The 19,641-nt window shown below is 39.0% G+C and overlaps 1 protein-coding gene across 1 annotated transcript in view; it reads left to right on the top strand.

Moving 5' to 3' along the window:
* Positions 1 to 701: 701 nt before the first annotated feature.
* ankfn1b (ankyrin repeat and fibronectin type III domain containing 1b) overlaps positions 702 to 19,641 on the top strand; it is a 56,204-nt gene continuing 37,264 nt past the window's right edge. Inside the window, exons 1-2 of the mRNA XM_030755500.1 lie at positions 702 to 956; positions 4,466 to 4,506. The gene's annotated coding sequence lies outside the window, so the exon portion shown is untranslated. The remainder of the gene's footprint in view (positions 957 to 4,465; positions 4,507 to 19,641) is intronic.

Below are 19,641 nucleotides of genomic sequence, written 5' to 3'. Positions count from 1 at the left end.
CAGTTATTGGTTTAAGTGGTAACAGAAGCTGCGATTCTCTACCCTGATGTGGAAAAGTTACTTTTTAATCTCATCTGATTATATTATCAACCGTGCGTTCTGATGAGATGCTGCTATATTTTTTTCAGATACATTAATGTGCCAAATTTCAATCTTGCTTATTCCTTAACACATGGAATGGGTAGAGACAGAATAGATAACATACTGCACACACAAAAAATGATTTGAATAGTTTATCAGCTGTAGAAACCTTTGTACTTCAAAAATATTTACTGCTGACTCGAGGTGTAAGTTGTCCTTTCAAACATAGCTGCAACGCAATCCTGTAGTGAGCAGAAAGCAAGGAAATGTGCGTACAGGAATTCTCTAAATGCCGTTGTCCGTGTAGAGTATTTACAGCAAATCCTCTGAGCGTGCTGCCGCTCCAGGTTGCACTCAGTGGCCTCAAAAGGAAAACAAGGAAGTGCACCTGCTATGTGAGATCTCCTCTCCTTCATCATATCTCTCAACCACCTCCCCTCCTGCAAATCATCCATCCTTCTCTTTACGCTACGGTGCATGTCATGAGCATTAACCCCCTCCAAACCACCACCACCACCTATTCTCTCACACTCTTCCCCCCTCCCATCCTCCCCTTCACACTGTGTGCAGAATTGGAGAAGCTTATCGCCTAGCAACTACAATTAAAGTACAACAAGTCAGTGGTGGTAGCAGCCACCACTGGAGCAAGCTTCGCAAACCTTCGTGTGACCAAAAGCTTCAGACGGAAAGACAGGAAAACTGAGGGAGTTGCATACTGAGAGAGGGAAACAGAGCTGAAGAGTTGGAGTTGAACAGGTGAACGGCAATTAGAGTCGGCGCAGTGAGGACCCTGGGTTTTGGAAACGAGTGAAAAGCAAGACAGGGAGAGCGGGAATAGCATTCTCCGACTGGGTTTACTAGGTTGGACTCGACAGGTATGTCTGTGTGTGTGTGCTGTAACTAGTGGATGCAAAGTCAACATATCACTTGCTTCTGCAAATATAGTTTGCCCTTGTGCGTTTTTACCTAATGTGTAGTTCACATTTCACTCTTTTTTTTTTTTGTTTATTTGTTTGTTTGGTTTTTTTGGTTTGGTTTGCTAGGGAGGAAATATTTAATTACAAACATACTTGTCTGTGCTTTTGAGACATCTGGCAAGAAAATAGTGTATGGTGTAAATGTGATTTAACTGCTGAAATGAGGGGGTGCTGGGTTTCTTTGGAAGCTACTGTAAAGGTATGTGCTCACACACCTTCCTAATCAAACACCCTTTTTTTTTTAAGTGGTTGTTTTGTATTTATTATAATCATACTCCTCTGATCCTTTCTGTGTGGTCTCTTTCTTATAAATAGTTATAGCACTTATTTGCACAGCTTACAGAAAAGCCAGATGAATTTCTTCCATACGTTCCAGAAATAGCCAGTAGTTATCAGGTATGATGCATCCTGCTTCTGTTGATGTAGGCTGAAGGTTTTGTAAAGGAGTGGTGATTATAACACATCAGCCTGTATTTTAACTAACATGACTGCCGGTGATGCTTTCTGTGGCTAGAGGGGGAAAGAGGTGAGAGGGTGCAGATGACAAGTTGCAATTAATCCTCTGCTTGACCAATTTTATTTGTTTTTTTTTTTGTTTGTATTTATCCTAATATTTCAGGTACTTTAAAGTCAAACTAATGAGCCAGCAGGATGCAATGATGGTGCAACAAAAATGTATTAGTGACACTGGACAGGTGCTCTAATGGCTCAAATATGAGGCGTGATTCTTGTACTTTTTACTTTTGGTGTGTTTGAACATTGATTTGAAGAACTAAAAGTGACCATTTGAGTAATGTTAACAAATTTAAAGTGAAAGTTGCCATGTAAGTGTAAAATAGCAATTTCTTGAAATGCTGCAGCACTATCCATGTATAGACAATTTAGCAGTAAGTCTGAAGGTTCTAAAATAACCCTCCTTTCACCCCCCACAGACCTGTCTTTCAAGTGATGCACACCCACTTGCCCTCATCCCTCTTGGGAGAGTGGTACTACCTGAAGGCACTGTGGGCGAGCTGGCAGGTGAAAGGTTAATCACTCTGTATGCCATATCCTGTCCCCTCCAGGAGGATGAAACTTGTATGCAAACATGTATGCACCGAGAATTCAGAGGCTGGTTAAAATGTCGCAGCAGTGAACACATAAAAGCACACACACACACGCGTATCCACACACTGTAGGTGCCAGAGTAGAAAAGTCACTGGCTGGTCAAAATGTCAGCTCACACTGCTCACATAAAAGTACACGCACGCACCCACGCACACACACACACGCACACACACACACTCACACACAGAGAGAGAAAAATAAACTGTTCTCTCTGATGTTCGGTCTGAGATTAAAAGGAAAGGGGTGCTTTTTTCAAATGCTTACATGTTTCTGAGCTTCATAAAGCAGCCTTTTTGTTTGCATTGGTAGCATTTGAGACAACAGTTCAAATAAAATGTAAAAAGTCCACCTTTATCTGTCAACACAGCCTAAACTCCCTTAGGCAAGCTCTCTTGTAAGTCCTTTAAGTAGTCTTCAGGAATAGTTCTCCAGGCTTCTTGAAGGACATTCAAAGCTCTTCTTTGGATGTTGGCTGCCTTTTGTTCCGTTCTCTGTCAGGATGATCCCACACTACTTCAATAATGTGGAGGCCAATCTATGACTGATAGTGTTCCATTGTGTGTTTTTCTATCCAGGTATGCTTTTAGTGCAATGGCAGTGGGTTTGGGAACATGAAGCAGTTGCCAATCAGATGCTTTCCAGATGGTATTGCATGGTATATTGCAGCCCCAAATGACAATACTGAGCCTCTGCTGTGTTTTACAGATGGCTCTGTGAAGACATTTACTGTTGTGCCTCTCTCCTGACTTCCTCTGTGCATACTGTCAGTGATTTGAACCAAAAATTTCACATTTGGATTCATCACTCCATAAGACCTGCTTCCACTGCTGCCAATTCTTGTATAATTTGCCATACCTCAGCCCTTTCTTCTGGTTTCTCTTCCTTAGAAATAGCTTCTTGACAGCTACCCTTCTGTTGAGCCCATTTCTGATTCAGTGAAGAGTAGATGAATAAATTGGAGAGCCAGATGAAGACCACTTCAAATATTACAAGGAAGTCTGGAAGCAAAATATAAAGATGTGAGGAGTGGGAGCCTTATAATCAGTGTTATGTTTCATATTGCAGTATATTAACCTATCATTAGCATTAGTTTTATGTGGAGCTTAGATATTAGAACCATTTTGAAACTCATGGTATTCAGCAATGTACAGTAATACATTGAGCATCTGATTTTTTTCTTAATTTCCAGAAGACAGGAACACATATTATTGTTAAGACAAATGGCCCAAAGTATTAACCTTTGAGTATATGACAGAGAATCCTTAGATCAAATTTAAATAAATGCAGTGGATTAAACTGTGGTACAGGTAGCAGTATATGCTTGGTCGACTCACTCAGGGGGTTCGGTTTCTCCACTTTTAGTTCCACGGTGCTTTTAACATTTAAAGAGCCCAGATTAATGTCTTTCCCGTGGGTAAATATGCAAAGTAGCAACAAAATTTCACTCCAAAATTGTCTCCAGCCTAAGGCCAGTGTGTGTGTGTTAGTGTTGGGGGGGGGTGGGGGGGGGGGGGGGGGGGGGGGGGGGGGGGGGGTTGTTTGTGTATACTTTGTCTCAGCATGTTTCTCCTCTGAGTGCTATACACCTCAGACGGATGCGGACAGCAGGGAGTACAGACATTTGTTATAGATGTGTTTTGTGTCATTGTGTATGGCTTTGCCGGAGGAATGCATTCAGACGACCCCCGCTGAGTCGAGCTGGCAGGATGTATTAGTTTTCACCTTGGAGTTTCTAAACTCGGTTGACTTCATTATCAAGGAAATATCTTTTAATCTCACTCCCTCTTCCTCTTTTTTCTCTTTTACCCTTTAAAACAAACATATGTGCGACCTTGCACACAAGACACCCACAGTTTGATAAATGCATGCAAATAAAGTAAATAATGGGATAAGTGTTTGTAATTTCAACCAGAGAGCTTATTGTTTTTCATTGGAGGCGAGGCCATTACCAACATAATTGGCTCTTACAGGATGTTGATGAGCGTTTGATTGGTGTTGCCTCGAAGGTAGATGGATCACTTCAAGTGTAATAATCTAAACTCAGTTAAGAGAAATAAAATAATTCAAATAATTCAAGTCTCAGCTGTTAAACAGCTGATTGCCAACTGCCAACTCGGCACTGAGCTGTTTTTGAGCCAAGCCTGCGTTGAGAGGGTCTGTATGTTTATGCAGTATGTTAAGCGCATAAGCCCTGACCCATCCCATGGTTTCACAGCATATATGCTATTATAACATATATACACTGAGTATTTAAGGATGGGATGTGTTTCTAATGTCAGTTTTTCTTCATTTATTTCCAGAGTCTGGGCTCGGCTGACCGAAAGGAGAATCAGAATAAGAAGTAAGTCCCTTCACTTACTTCACCTTTACCTGTCTGCACATAATTCCATCCATCCTTGTGTTACTCTTTTCTTTCTTTTTTTATTAATCCATACTGATTTCGCTGGTTTGGCAACGTCTAACACAAAGGTTGAGTCTTGTAACACACATTCAGTGTTGTGTCTTAAAAATAGAACTTGGTACAAAACGTTACATAACTGATTATGTCTAATTTCCAAGTGTGGTAAGAACATTAGGCAGCTCAATTTTTACTCATTTTCTAAAGTAATCTACATTACTAGACAGTTTCATCAGATTCGTTAAGATGCCAGTAAGTTCCTTCATGCCTGTGCATGCCTTTCAAAACCAGCAAACCATAAATTCTAAATCACTCCAGATTTTCAATGTGGTACTCTACCAAAGGGACAAAAAAAATCTGCTAAATAAATATAATAACAGAGGGAGGTCAGACTATATCAACAATAGAGCTTTGTTTCACCTATTCACCTAAACAACAAAATACAGGGAGACTTATGAGCAGATATATTAAATAGGTTGGGTACTGCACATACTACTATATACTGAATACAGTCACTTGCATTTATAGATTTGCTGGTGCACATACATTCACACATAAACGCATATGTGTTTATGCACTTCTGAAATTGCATATCAAATACAGGAAATAGGCCAATATTTCATAAAGAAGTCATTTTAATGGTGTCTTCTGAAATACATCATCTACATTTATTATTTTTGGGGCCATTTTTTCCGTAAATTACACTTGTGCATCATATTTTCCATTTCAGTCAATTTTGAAGTTTGATTTAAACCATTATAGATGTAATTTATATTATTTGTCATATCTGCTGTTTGTTACGTGCCGGTTGTGCCGGCACAGCGAGCACTCAGTGTGCCGGAGTTGGAGGCATCTGTTGCCAGGAGACAAGCAGCTGTATTCAAGAGACTCATCAGCAGAGCCATCGCTGGATGTCAAGTGACAGAAGTCTGACTTAGACTAAGGAAAAGAGAACTGATTGATCTACTCAACCGCATGCTGATTTATGACAAACAAGTGAATAAGCGGAAGTGAAGATACAGCAGATACAGAGTAAACGGAGAACATTATGCACACAGAAATACTAAAACTGATCATTAACCTGAAGAAGAAATGATAGAATATATTCATTCCATCTAAAGAAAAAAATAGTGCTTGTATGTGTATTTGCTTGTCTGTGTTGCCAGTGCGAGTTAATGTCTAACCTGTATTATATTTTCCTCCAGTGTATTAACAGTCACTTCCTCTCTTTTTTGCCTTTTATTCTGCTTTCTATTGTGAATTTGAACAGCAGCTTTCAACGTGTGTGCAAAGGCACTGTCATTTAGCTACAGTCAGGCCTGAAATGTTAGAAAACTTCTTTTTATATAGTTAATTAAACACCATAAGGGATCACCTATCATCTGGTGTAGATAGGGTGCAGGCAGTGCTTCTTTTTCTTCAGGCTGTTTTGCGAAGGTTCTTTTGATTTCCTGTGCTTATGAAAGGAAGACGTATTGATATTCTTTTACAGCATCACTCTTAGACCGCTAAAACTTCTTTTTATGGGCTTTAGCTGGTTATCGCTGGATCATTTACAAGTGGTTCAAAATGCTTCTGCAAAGCGTAGTACCAGATGTACCAAAATGTCTCACATTACACCAATTTTGATATCTGCTTTCCACAAACTCAGAGGCACAGAGATTTCTGCCCAAAGCAGAATAAAAACAAAAGTAACTATTATTTACTGGCCAATTAACTGTTATTACTTTGGTTATTTGCCTTTTCAGTTTTTATTATTGAAATGACTGCCCATATTAGTTGGCTTAGGCCCTGTCCACACATACATGGGTATTTTGGTCAATGCAGTTTTTTCTGAGTTTTGGCCTTTTGTCCGCACATAAACGGCGTTTTAGGTCACTGAAAATGGAGCTTTTGAAAAACTCGTTATTCTGTTTCTGCGTTTACGTGTGGACAAGCAAAACAAAGATTTTGTCTCAGACTTTGCACCATGTTGTTGTTTGTAGGCATCTGATTGGCCAACATTTCAGTATGAGTATATTGGCTCCTGTTGCTTTGGCATGCTCTTGACAGAGCTTGATGGGGGGGGCAGGTTTTTTTTTTTGTTATTTTGTTTTTGTTTTTTTGCATTTTCATGTGGTTGGTGATGTTTTTCAAAACAAAATATTTTGTATATTTTATAAAGCCTTCATTTGAAGAAATAACAGAGGGGATGTAGCCATTAATTTATGAGATCCAGGGACTAGTGTTTTTTAGTTGTACTGGTCTTTAAAAACATACAGATTGCACAGAGTGGTTCTAAGACTGCTTTGTTGACACCTTAAACAGGAGCTGAAAACCCACAATTCAGAGATGCATTTAGTGGGTTATAGTAACTATAAACAATATGAATATATAGTTATGAAAACACAGCTTCTGTTTCTGTTTATAGTCCATTTGTAGTCCAAATTCTTAAAGAGGAAACATACTGAAATTCAATTTCAGTTGAATTTCAGCTGTTGTCTTGTTACATTTTTTTATTTACCTGCATATGTAAACCATAACTGGTTACACTGGAAGCCCTGGCAGCAGTTATGTCTCCAGAGGATATCAAATGGGCTCCTAGGTGTCTGCAGTTTGCACTGTGATTTCAGTTTTATGCACATTTTTTAAACATAACAGTTTTTTGGGTTTTTTTTTTTACTGCTATGCCCCCCCCCCCCCCCCCCCCCCCCCCCCCCCCATCCCCAGCACTAGCTTCTTGTTGCCACAGTTATAGGGTGACACATGAGCCAAAACCCTGCAGCAGTTAAGTTATGGCATGATTTCAGTGATCTCACGATCCACCACAGTGTTCCCTATATACTTTAGAAAACTCTGCCGTCACGTCTTTCCATTCCCACTTTTAGCATTAGTTGGAAATTAAAAAAAGCAAAAAAAGAAGTCCACAGATACAGAGGGAATATCTACCGCATCACTCTATCTCATAGCCCAAAGCAATCCAAAGCAAATTCTAGCAGAAACACAATAAGGCCTGAGGGTTCCCGCTGACTGACCGACGTGAAACACATTCCTTCATTTTTCCAGGCTTTTTTCTTTTCACCTCATTCTTTTTTCTTTTTTTTTCCAGGTTTCTGAAATCCCCAAGTAAATACATACTGAGGATTATTTACAATAGTGGTAATAGTGGTAAGAGTGGGAGCTAACTCAGCGGGCTGGAGGAGACTGCCACTGGCTGACTGTCTGAGCGTGTGACTATTTGTACAGTTGATCCAGTGCGAATATGTGCGCACACATGTTCTCCCTGCGTGTTTGTAGTTATGGTGTTTATCCAGTGTTGTTTCATTACATGAAGAGGATGCGCTGTTAGCAGAATTTACACTACTGTAGTGTAGTATATTTGTGTGTGTGTGTGTGTGTGCCCCTGTGTGTGCACGCGCTTATTTGATGTGGTTTGGCTGCACTGATGTTGGGTTGTTTGAGAACTTCCCAACAGCAGGCTGCCAGGCCAAAGAATGGAGTAAGGAGAGACAGCCATTGTTGTTGGTAAAGCATCTTGGCTGTAATTGTTTTGTTGCATGTAGGTGAGCGTGCAGAAAAAAGAAAGGAACAGCGAAAGAGAAAGACGATGCATGTTGCGAAGCATAATTTAGAGCACTTGAACATTGCTGTTTTTACGGAGCAAAGCCTTTTCCATACTAGCTTTCAATACAAAAGCACGCACTCACATAAAAACACTCCATCCCCACAACCACACTAGCTAAGGGAGTTCTTAGGGAAAATTTCTCTCTGTCATGTTGCACAACAAGGCCTTTACCAAACCTCTCCAACCAGTATTGAAACCACACATCAAAATTTGATCAGCTTTCCCAAAAACATCTCAACACTTTGGATTCTCATAGTTTGCGGGCTTACAACTGCAAACATCGTTTCAAGATTAAGCTTTTTTTTTTTTTTGCTACAAAGGCCAACTCAGCGTTTTAAGTGTGATCACAATTTTAAGGTCACTCAAAGACCGTTTCTATTAAAGTTTTTTTTTTTTCTTTCCTCCCACCAGGTGACTGCTGGATTAATTAGGAAATACTTTTTGGCAGAGCTCAATGGAATCCTTTATTGTGACTAACCAAAAACATTTCTAAATACCTGTTATGAATGAACTCCCCTTTCTTTATCTGTGACTGGAGGAAAGTGGGATGAAACCCACTCCTCCATCCTACCCCTCCCCAAATTTGAGACCATGGTGACCATCATGAAAGCCCAATTTTCAGTAATGTCTCATAATTTAGCTGCTGACAAGAAGTAATGTTTTTAGACTAGTTATTTAAAAGTCATTAAAAATCTCCTCAGTGACAGTATGCAATAGACTGTACAACTTGCATAATTATCCTCAAATTGTGACACAATTTTTAAAATGGGAGGCCAGTTTATGATCAGCATGTATAGTACTATGCAAATTCTTGAACTACCTCCACCTCACCCACGTCCTTATATTTTGCTTCCAGGGAGTCAGACTCTCTTTATAAAATGGTCCAGGCTTTCTGGAGGTTTTTCTTTGGTCATTGGCTGCTTTTTCACTCATTTTCAATCCAATCTGTCATGAGATGTGTAGTGAGAGGACTTAAATCCAAGACACGGAGAGGCAGAGTTCCAATAACAAAAGGCAAGTCGTTTATTTAGGCTGTAGCAAGGTCCCATAAACTAAACAGCAGAGTTCCAAAGCAAGTCCAAAAGCAAGGCAACATCATCCATATGAGAACACAGGGGAAACATACAGGGTAAGATTACAAACAAATTGACAAGGGATACGGGGAGAAACGAGAAACGAGACATATGAAAATAATCATGTAGGTGAAGCCAGTGAGACAGAAGGGAAGTAAACCTAAATGCAAAACACAGGAGGTGATGGCCTACCAAAGTAAAGCAGGAAATGACTAACAATAACAGAAATGGGAAATCCAGAGGGGACTGATAACTCCACAAATGTAAAACATTAACTAGAACTAAAACATGACAAGAACTAAAGGCTCATGAAGCTCAGGAAGAAATGAAAATCAAAACCTAAACATAACACTAAGAATCAAATAAAGAACAAGGGTTAACACAGTCTTTGTACTCGACCATTTCCAGAGGAATTTTTTTGTTTGTTAAGTCACCTATCACTGACCTATGAATTAATCAAGAATAAAAAAGGCAACTGGCCTCCTCAAGGCTCGGACCTCAACATTATTGAAGCAGTGATCATCTTGGTAGAGAACAGAACAAAAGGCAGCCAGCATCCAAAGAAGAGCTTTGAATGTCCTTCAAGAAGCCTGGAGAACTAGTCCTGACTACTTAAAAAAATGACAATAAATTTGACTTAGAGAGTTCAGACTGTGCTGAAGTATAATAATAATGATATAGTGCTAAGTCTCGCCCTATGGCAGATGGGATAAACTCCAGACCCCATGTGACCCTAAATTGGATAAGCTGAAGAAGATGGATGGATGGATGGATGGATGGATGATAATAAAGTCAGTTAGTAGTTTTATTGCACTGTCATGTAAACAAAACACTCTTTTCACATTTTCTCATCTGTACAGTTCTTTACATCAAAACAAAACTCGTCTTCCTCATTCAGTACATCTCTTAGAAGAAAAATTTTAAAAAATTTAATTTTTTAAAAAGTACCAGAACTTCAGTCAACAAGGCACTGCTTTCACTTTTACATTGAGCTATATTACTGTTAATTAAAACTGTCAAATAAGGTGTTGTTACCCAAAGTACATCTCCTAGAAGTGAAACATAGTCTTTCACTTCATTCATTGTACCCACATGAAGTTTGTCCAGTCATAGATGTTAATATGTACATTTTCTCAGCTTCCATGTTTAACTCTTGCTACAATGCATTAAATATTTGCCAGATCTAAAACTAAATAGGTTCACTTTGTAAGTGGCAATTGGAGGAAAAATTTACTTTGGTAAATTTTGTCTAAACTTTTATCTTTGGTTCTCACAAGTGTAGAATTGCAATAAACACACAAACACATTTCTCTCCCTCTTCGAGGTTCCCTTCTCCTTTCCAGCATAAATAATCCTCTCAGTCTGCTGGCTCAACCCTGATTGGAATCTCGACGCCATGCTCAATTGTGGGTGGATAGGGAAAAGCGGGATGCCGTGAGCTTGTGTGTCAGTGTTAGGCCTTAAACTTGATATGAGAGGGGCGTCCATCTCCAGCAGGCCAGGCCTAAAAATCTTCAATTTACTGTAATTTGTAAAGACATGAAGTCTGGAATACATAGACACTCTTTTATATTCACACTTTTCCAAACCCTCACTTAATTAGTCAACTAGTCAGACATGAGCCTTAGTAGACCCGCAGCAGTGCTCCAGTACTGAATGTAACAACACAGGGGGTTAAGATACAGGCTCCACAAAGTTTTATCAGCTTTTCTGTGTCTCGCAGGACGCCAGCTGGACTATTATGTGGAGTTTTATGAGAAGATTAAGAGGATAATTGTGAGATTCTTTGCAGCATTTTTAGTGGGTCATGTAAAATGATAAAGTTAGTGTCAGTAATGAGGCTTACAGGTTTTAATTGGATAACCCAGCTACTGAGACATGTAAATATTGTTATGGTGCTTATCTATTTCCTTGATTGTGTCCCACTAATAATTACCTTGGCTCATGTTGGATTCGGGACACCTGTACCTGGCACAAATGTCTAGGGTTTTATGAGTGTTACCATGTCTACCCAGTGTGATAGCCATTTACCCCAGATCAGTTTCCTCCAAATTATATTCACAGTTATCTCATCCCACCTAACCGAGAGCGGGTGAAAAGTGAAACCTGTCTGTGATACTGTTTGCTTTGCCCGTCCTTTCTCAGTGGCATGGTATTCCAGCTACAGACTCTAATAATTTGCTGGCTTCCATGTGCTTGTCAGCTCAATTCAACATTAATTCGACTGCAGATCCATCATCTGTGTATCTGGCTGTGTTGAGTCAGCCTTATGCCACACATCAAACAGAAAGGGGGGGACACAGAGGGAATGGTATCAAACCCAACACCACAGGGAGCCAACCGAAGTGAAAAGCAGCATTGGATTCCTCCCTCATTTTTGTCTCCCTGATGAGTTCTGTATGTGCCGACTCTGCGGAAAACGGGAGCGAGAGAGCAAAGTAATAAAAGGGAAACGTTTAAAAAAGAAAGAAGAAGAAGATGAAACGATGAACGTGACTCAGAGATGCGCAAATGAAGGAATGGAGGGGGAAAAAGCCAAGATGGAAATATCTCTGTTTATCACAGTGGGTGGATGGGCAGCATATGAGAAGATGCATGTAGGACGATAACAGAGTCCCTTCCTTTGGCATGTAGCATTGTGATTAGATCATTAGGATTTATTTTTCAAGGCAACAAACTGACTCTTAAATGCCTCCTCTCTCCTCTGGGCCATGTAGGTGCTCAGAGAATTATACTTCCAAACAACATATTGCTATTGTAAATTGTTTCTACAATTTTGACGCATTTATTTAGTTTTAGGATTAAAAAAAAAAAAAAAGCTAGCCAAATTCATTAAACTCTAAAATGTATCATGTAATATTCAAAAGGCTGTGTTATTACTTTTTATTTATTGACCATCACAATAAATAAGAAGTAATAAATGTAATATTCAATGCTTGAATATTACATTCAGATAACATAACCAAAGGGAAAGCTTGTTAGTTTGAAGAAATATCAGTATTTTATTGGTGAGACTTCAGTCCAAGTGAAATAAAAGCAGCCCCTACCATGTTAGAGAGACATACACACAGACTTGGGTTTGGACGGGGATGGTGAGTGGAATACAAGGCGTTCTTTGAGCACATTTTAATTAGCAATGTTCATAGCTTGGCTGTGTTCTTTTATGATTGGACCACTGAAAGCCTTTTTGTTTGCCTAATGAAACACATTGAGGGGTATGCTCATCAATTAAACTGTGTTTGTGCATGTGTACACGCTCACTTTGAGCATTTGAGCTTGCGTGCACTCCATTTGCCTGTATCTCTTATAATGGGGGGGGTGCCTACATTATTTTTTGGCATATTAGTGTTCCATTGGCAGGGATAAGAAACCATAGCGGGAGACACAGATGAAAGCAATCCTAGCGCTTTGTTTTCCCTTCTTTCCAAAATAGTTGTTTTAGGTAGGGAGCCATTGCCCATAATTGCTCCAACAGGGTCAGGTATTCGCCTGTCATGCTTATGATTTACTATAGTGTCTGTGCCTTAGTAATCTGACATAAGATCTGTGGTTAAGGGCAGCCTAACCTCAGACAGACCACATAGATTGTGTAATGCATAGCATTCTGCTGGTTTCAATGGGATCCCTTTATAAACATCTCGCACAAAAACCCCCTTTATGATTTGAGAAGCTATGCAGAGCATGCTTGTCACAATATTTCCCAAATCAGATCTATCAAATATGTAAATAAAACATGTGGTATTATTCGGAAATGGATGGACACAAAAAACAGTATTTAACAATAAACTTACCAGAGACATCATACAGACAGAAACATTCAACAAATCTTCGGGGGGGGAAAGCCTGTGAAAGAATTCCTATTGCCAAAAATGGCACCGAAGAGCTAATCAACAGCTGAACAAGAAAATATGTTTGACAGTCGTGTTGTTGCATTGATGCAAGGGCACAGGTTTATGGTAGTTTCTGCTGTGTGGTGGCAGATATATTTTTATTGTTATCATGATAAAGGTGTAGGTAAGTATTCTTTTTTTACTGAATTAAAAAGGGCAAAGCCACCAAATCTTTGAAGCGGATTTAATCAGATTAGACTGGTGAGTCTTTTTGTCTTACGTCCTTATGTCATCATATTATTGATACACTGAGCTTTTGTCTGCTCCCTCCTTTGTAAGGGGTTGCAACAGCAGGTTGATCTACATATGTGATTTGTCACAGGCTCTTACACCTGATGACCTTCCTAACTTCCTAAGTCACCTTCTGGTCTTGAACTGGGGATCTTTTTGCATGTTAGGCCAATGTGTTAACCATGTGTTAAAACATCCATCAGTTCATTCATCCATTTTCTTCTGCTTATCCAATCAGTGTTAATTTTGACAGAAAATTTTGATTTAGTTTTAGTCATAGTCTTTTGATGAAAATGTAATTTAGTTTGTCATAATTTAGTCATCTGAATAGTTTTAGTTTTAGTCTAGTTTTAGTCGACGAAATTATCGTAAGAATATAGTCGACTAAATCTACAGTCGATTTAGTTGACTAAAATATAAAGGGTGTAAAATGTAAATGCTTTTTCTTCAATTCCCTTGAAGTAGTCATTATACACACAAAAAATTAATCATTTTTTAAAAGTTATGCAATATTATTAATAATATTAACATTAGTGTTTCACCTGCTTCCCACACACCTGATCATTAACACCACCTTACTGAGATAATACCAGCGTTTTACAGCAAGACACGCTCTGAAAGGTACAGGGCAGTGTTCAGGACTAAGATTAGGAAAGGCTAATCCACCGCGGTGTGGAGATTTTCTCTAAACACAAACACTAAACTGGGAAAAAACACTTTACCCTGCATGACATTAAAATGCTTACCTTTGCATGGAGATCTGGGTGACTGGTTTGCAGATGTTTAAAATTTGTCGTGTTTTTACCTGAGATAGTCGCCCCACATGGTTTACACATCGTTTTGTCTGTCAGGGCATCAAAGGACAAATGTGTCCATACATCGACTCTTCTCTTTCTCCTTGCTAACATTGTTTACATAACTTAGTTCTATCGGAAGGAACGACAAATCGCAGGCTAGTTTGGTCTTCCCGGGTTTAGAGCAAATTTGTGCATCTGTGCGTTTGATTGGATGTTTTCCTAACTTGTCCCACCCTGTCACAAAATTAAATCAGTTCTGATTGGATGCTTTCCTAATTTGTTCTGCCCTTTCACAAAATTAAATAAGTTCTGATTGGATTTCGTCCCCACCAAACATTTTCGTCTCATTTTCATTTGTTGACGAAAGTGTCAATTAATTTCGTTATCGTTTTCATCATTTTAGGTAGTTTTTATTTAGTTATCGTCTCGTTATCGTCATGAAAAAAAGGTTCGTCGACGAAAACTATGACGAAAATATTTCCTCAATGAAATTAACACCTTATCCAATTCAGGGTTGCACTATTAATGAATTCGCCCCTAATTGGATGTTCTACAGTGGTGACTTGACTCTTCAAGGTGGTAAAATGTACAGAACTTAAATGACATTATATTGCCAAAAGTATTCACTCGTCTGCCTTCACACATGTGAACTTGAGTGACATCCCATTCTTAATCCATAGGGTTTAATATGATGTCGGCCCACCCTTTGTAGCTATAACAGCTTCAACTCTTCTGGGAAGGCTTTCCATAAGAAAGTCTTTATGGGAATTTTTGACCATTCTTCCAGAAGAGCATTTGTGAGGTCAGACACTGATGTTGGACGAGAAGAAGTGGCTCACAGTTTCCGCTCTAATTCATCCCAAAGGTTTTCTATTGGGTTTAAGTCAGGACTCTGTGAAGGCCAGTCAAGTTCTTCCACACCAAAATTGCTCATCCATGTCATTATGGACCTTGCTTTGCACACTGTTGCACAGTTATGTTTGAACAGGAAGGGGCCATCCCCAAACTATTCCCACAAACATGGGAGCATGAAATTGTCCCAAGTTGGTGACCTCTGAGCAGATACTTTTTTATTCAACATTAAAATTGTTGAAGATCTTACAAAAAAATGCTTAATCATATGACAGTAAAATACATTTTTAAATGATTCATGAAGATGTAGATTTTCCTTACAAATGTAATAAAATAGTGGAATATTGTCTACACTGTAACTCTACAGTGTTAGACATCTTTAAGCTGCATTGGCTTGTAGAATTCCATACAGTCTTAACCCTGCTCTCAAATAGTGGGTTACTGAGGCTGTGAGCGCGGGTCAAAGTGCACCATCAGTAGCTTTGTGTACTATGAGTGAGAACAATTAGTTCTTTAGCAGTGCTTCTGCACATGAATACCTCTGAACGGTTAATTGCTGCCATGGCAACAGAACAAGAGCTGAAAAGTGACATTAGGTAAGTTGTTTGCAAGAAAGCAATCTGTCGCAGTGACACTATGAATGTGTGTGCAACGGCTGGAGGTGTGCATGTAATCGTAGGTCAACATTTTCTCAGTATCATCACACAAGCCATTCAGTGCTGACAAAAGCACTTTTGTGCTACAGGATTGGGGAAAGTTCCTAATGCTGGCGAGTGCATAATCTAAGTCACACTGGAGTGAGGCAGCGTACGGCTTTCAAATAGGAGGAATATATTAGGAATGGTTTTCGTTGTTGTAGTTACTGTGAATTTATGATAAAAGAAGTATGAAATACAAACAAACGAGGGAAACTGGTCTTTTATTTCCAATACTAATTTTGCAAGCTTGCTTCTTTATAAAAACAATATTCATCTTTAGGCACATTTTTCCACCCAGTCATATGTTAATCAGTTGCGTTCTTTGCTCCTATTGTTATCTGCTTCAGCCAATCACCTCAAAGTTGAGATTCCTTTAATTAGATAATTTGCATTACCAATGTGTGTGTGTGTGTGTGTGTGTGTGTGTGTGTGTGTGTGTGTGTGTGTGTGTGTGTGTGTGTGTGTGTTTCACGTGTTATCACTAGAAGTCACTTAATTTTATTGAATTTCCACCATCCCTCATACCATAGCTGCTAGTTTTTTTTTCCTGTCCACAAGTAGCCACTTGAGGTCACTTGACCCTGGCAAAGATCTCTACTATCTTAGTATATTATGCTAACATTATTCAGTTAACATTTAACATTTAAAATGTTATTAGTATTTGAGCATTATGAATCTCTATATGTCAGGAATTTAAATAGTAAACTGATGATGGTCATGCATGGAACATTATTACAGTTCATTCTCCGTAGAGTATCTGGATTTTATAGAAATCCATCACATAGCTGTTGAAACATTTCGGGCTCGTAGGGAGCTTGAGGGAAAGCAACAGGATAACTGAAAGTGATTAGAACATAGCGTCTTAGAGCTATGCATGGCTGTACAAGAATTAATGCCAATCCATCAATATGGAAACCACGTGTCATTAGGATTCATCCTCAGGGTAAGGATATCTATAGTGAAGCTCATAACAATCCATCCAGTAGTTGGCAAGCGATTTCATTAAAATGCAAAAATTTGAACCTAATGTTTATGCTAGAGGGAAAAGTCAGCGGATTGCCAAATTCTTTAGGCTTTATCTTCTCCTAACCACAAGTCTTTCTACATTTTCAAGGCAATCTGTCAAACAGTTGTTGAGATATTTCAGTTTGAACCACTGGTGACTTGACAGCTTACTAAGACCAACGTAGTCATCCAAGTCATTAAACCCTTCATTTCAGGTAAAAGGCGTAAACTCCAACAGAATATATGGGTGATGTATGAAGATTAAAAAAAGATACCTCCACCTCTCCAAGCTGTCTTTCACCTTCTCCCTGCTCTCTCTACAAACTAAGACAGATTCACACAAAATATAAAAGTAATAACTAAAGAATTCATATAAATATATGTATATACAGGCAATCAAACAAAGATGTAGGATGTGTTTTTTGCATTATATTTATATAACTGCAAGCCATTTCGAAGATAAAGGAAGACAGTAGAAAAGAAAGCATCCACTGTGGGGGCTCCTGTCAGCGCACACATGGTTTTTGCTTAGTGAGTGTTTTATATCCATTCTGCATGTAAGCTAAAATAACTTTATAGCTTTTGTATGTCGTTATTGAGAAAAAGAAAAAGAGGACTGACATACAGGTATGACAACGTTCAAGAGTTTTAGAAGAGGAAAGAGCAGCTCAGCGAGTGTATTTGTGTCATCTTGGTCTGCATTTTCATGGTCGTAGTGTAGATTAAAAATGTCTTTGGTTGTGTGTGGATAGGACCATGTTGCCTTAAAGTCATGTGACCCAATGCACCCTCCTCCGGTGTCAATTCTGTAATGAAAAGTGATCAATCAAATCATTGATTTCACAAACTGTAATCAACACCAGGAAAACGAAAGAGAAAATTTAATTCTGATGAGAGGATAATCGACCGGGATATCCTGGGCCTCCAAGGGGATTGCATCATCACAGTGTGCCTTCTGTGATGATGTTATCAGGGACAGCTGCATGGGGTGGAGCCAGCATTGAGGCTCTCACGGAGCCAAGGGGCAGCCAGTTGCCAGCATATCCCCCTCCACTCAGACCCACCTGCTTTGCATGTGCAGTTTTCCCCTAAATCCTTCAAAGGGATTCCCTGAGTCCTCTTCTGTGTCCACTGGTCCCCATGTCTTTGAAGTCATGATCCAGTGTGTTTTCATGGGATTGAAGTTTTTATCCTATGGTCAGTACATGTCATGTGTTTGATCCAAAAGTTTATTTGAAGTTTTACATTGAATTCTTTATGTAAGTCACAGAATAAACATGTTAGATCCATATAAACTAAATCACTCATTAACAACCAAGGATGATCCAAACCACTCTCTCCTGAAATCTATTCAGAAATCAGAATTTTACAGACTAGTCAAGTCTACAGTTTATGAAAACAGACATCAGCGTCAGTTGTTGGCAGTAGCTTGTGTGCTAATTTAATTAAAAACCCTTGAAGAAGAAGAAGCCCAGCCTAGCTTAATGCCATCAATTAGGGGTTTCTCTGCCATATGACTAAAATCCCACACCCCATTTGTGTGATTCATACAGGAAAATATGTCTCTTTGTCTTAGAGGTCAACCAACTCTTTGGAGATGTTGGCGTTGGGTCAGGAAACAGTAGTTGAGGGTGTAGGAGTGGGAACACAGGCAGTAGGGCTTGTTGTTATTCTACTAGATAAGCCATAGCATGAGGTCATTTTGAACACGAACTGCATTTTCATCTCCGCTTATGGCAGCTGGTCTGAAGAGGAATAACTTCTGGAGCATCAGAGGACATTTTCAGACATTCTCTTTAATCAGAAGAAAATATTTCACAATTATTATGTAAAAAAAAGAAAAAAATTGTCTGTGTTGGTTAATGGTGCCTGTGCTGGATGTGAACTGGTTAGAATGAGGGGTGAAATAATACTGGCAATGAATCAGTCTCATCAGATGTTTTTATGTCTTTTTAAAGGTGCAATATGTAGAGCGGTGTATTATAATAATAAGCCCTGAGATGCAGAAATCACTTTCATCTTGGTGTACGTATACTTGAGTTTTGACATTGAGATCAGTGTAGAAGACACTGCCAAAGCACAGAAATCTGATCTGTGGGATAATGTTGGCTTGCAGTGGAGACCGGGCCTCTAGTTTTCTGCATCGCCTAATGGAAGGAAATGTCAAAAAGAGAGTGCTAAGAAGTGTTTAAGTGCAGCAAGAGAGTGGTTGTCCATGTTAGGCTAAGCAAAAAAAAGCCTTAGTCATTCATCTCATCTCTTGGCCATGCTTTTCTCCAGCAGTTACTTTTCATTTGCATGTGCTGTTTTATTCACTGGTTACTATGCAAAAGTGATAAATGTTGGACTGAGGGCAGAATAAACATAAGGTTGTCTCTTGAACCCGACCGATACGTCAACAAGAGCTGAAATATTGACAGTGGCCGATGTATCGGCAGATTTATATATATATATATATATATATATATATATATATATATATATATATATTTTTTTTTTTTTTTTTTTTTTTTTTTTGAATCAGCATTTATTATAAGCAATAAATGAAAAATCGTAAAAGTAAAGAAGAGATGGGAGAAACACCCTTCACCCATTGTTATGAGTCTTACTGTTGCATAGATTGTCCACCAAAAGGCACTCTGCAACTTCGCTGTTTGGAACGCTGCAAACACAACAATCAGCTGATTCGAGAAGAATTGGGCCATCCCCAGTGTTTTGCATCTTCATGTTATCTTAATATGAACTCATAAATAACTACACATAACAAATGATAGGTAAATCTGTTCATGTTTCAAGTGTTGATATATCAGATTTTTCAGTCACCAAATATCGATATTTGGTATTGGTCTATAAAAATTCTGTACCTAGATGTCTCAGTTTCCCATCTTGATATTTAAACTAGTGTTACGCAAGTGCTAGCTGGCTAGC

This window comes from Archocentrus centrarchus, chromosome 19 (assembly GCF_007364275.1).
Source record: "Archocentrus centrarchus isolate MPI-CPG fArcCen1 chromosome 19, fArcCen1, whole genome shotgun sequence".
Taxonomy (NCBI): domain Eukaryota; kingdom Metazoa; phylum Chordata; class Actinopteri; order Cichliformes; family Cichlidae; genus Archocentrus; species Archocentrus centrarchus.
The sequence above is the reverse complement of the archived record's forward strand: the minus strand, read 5'-3'. Positions and strand labels throughout refer to the sequence as shown.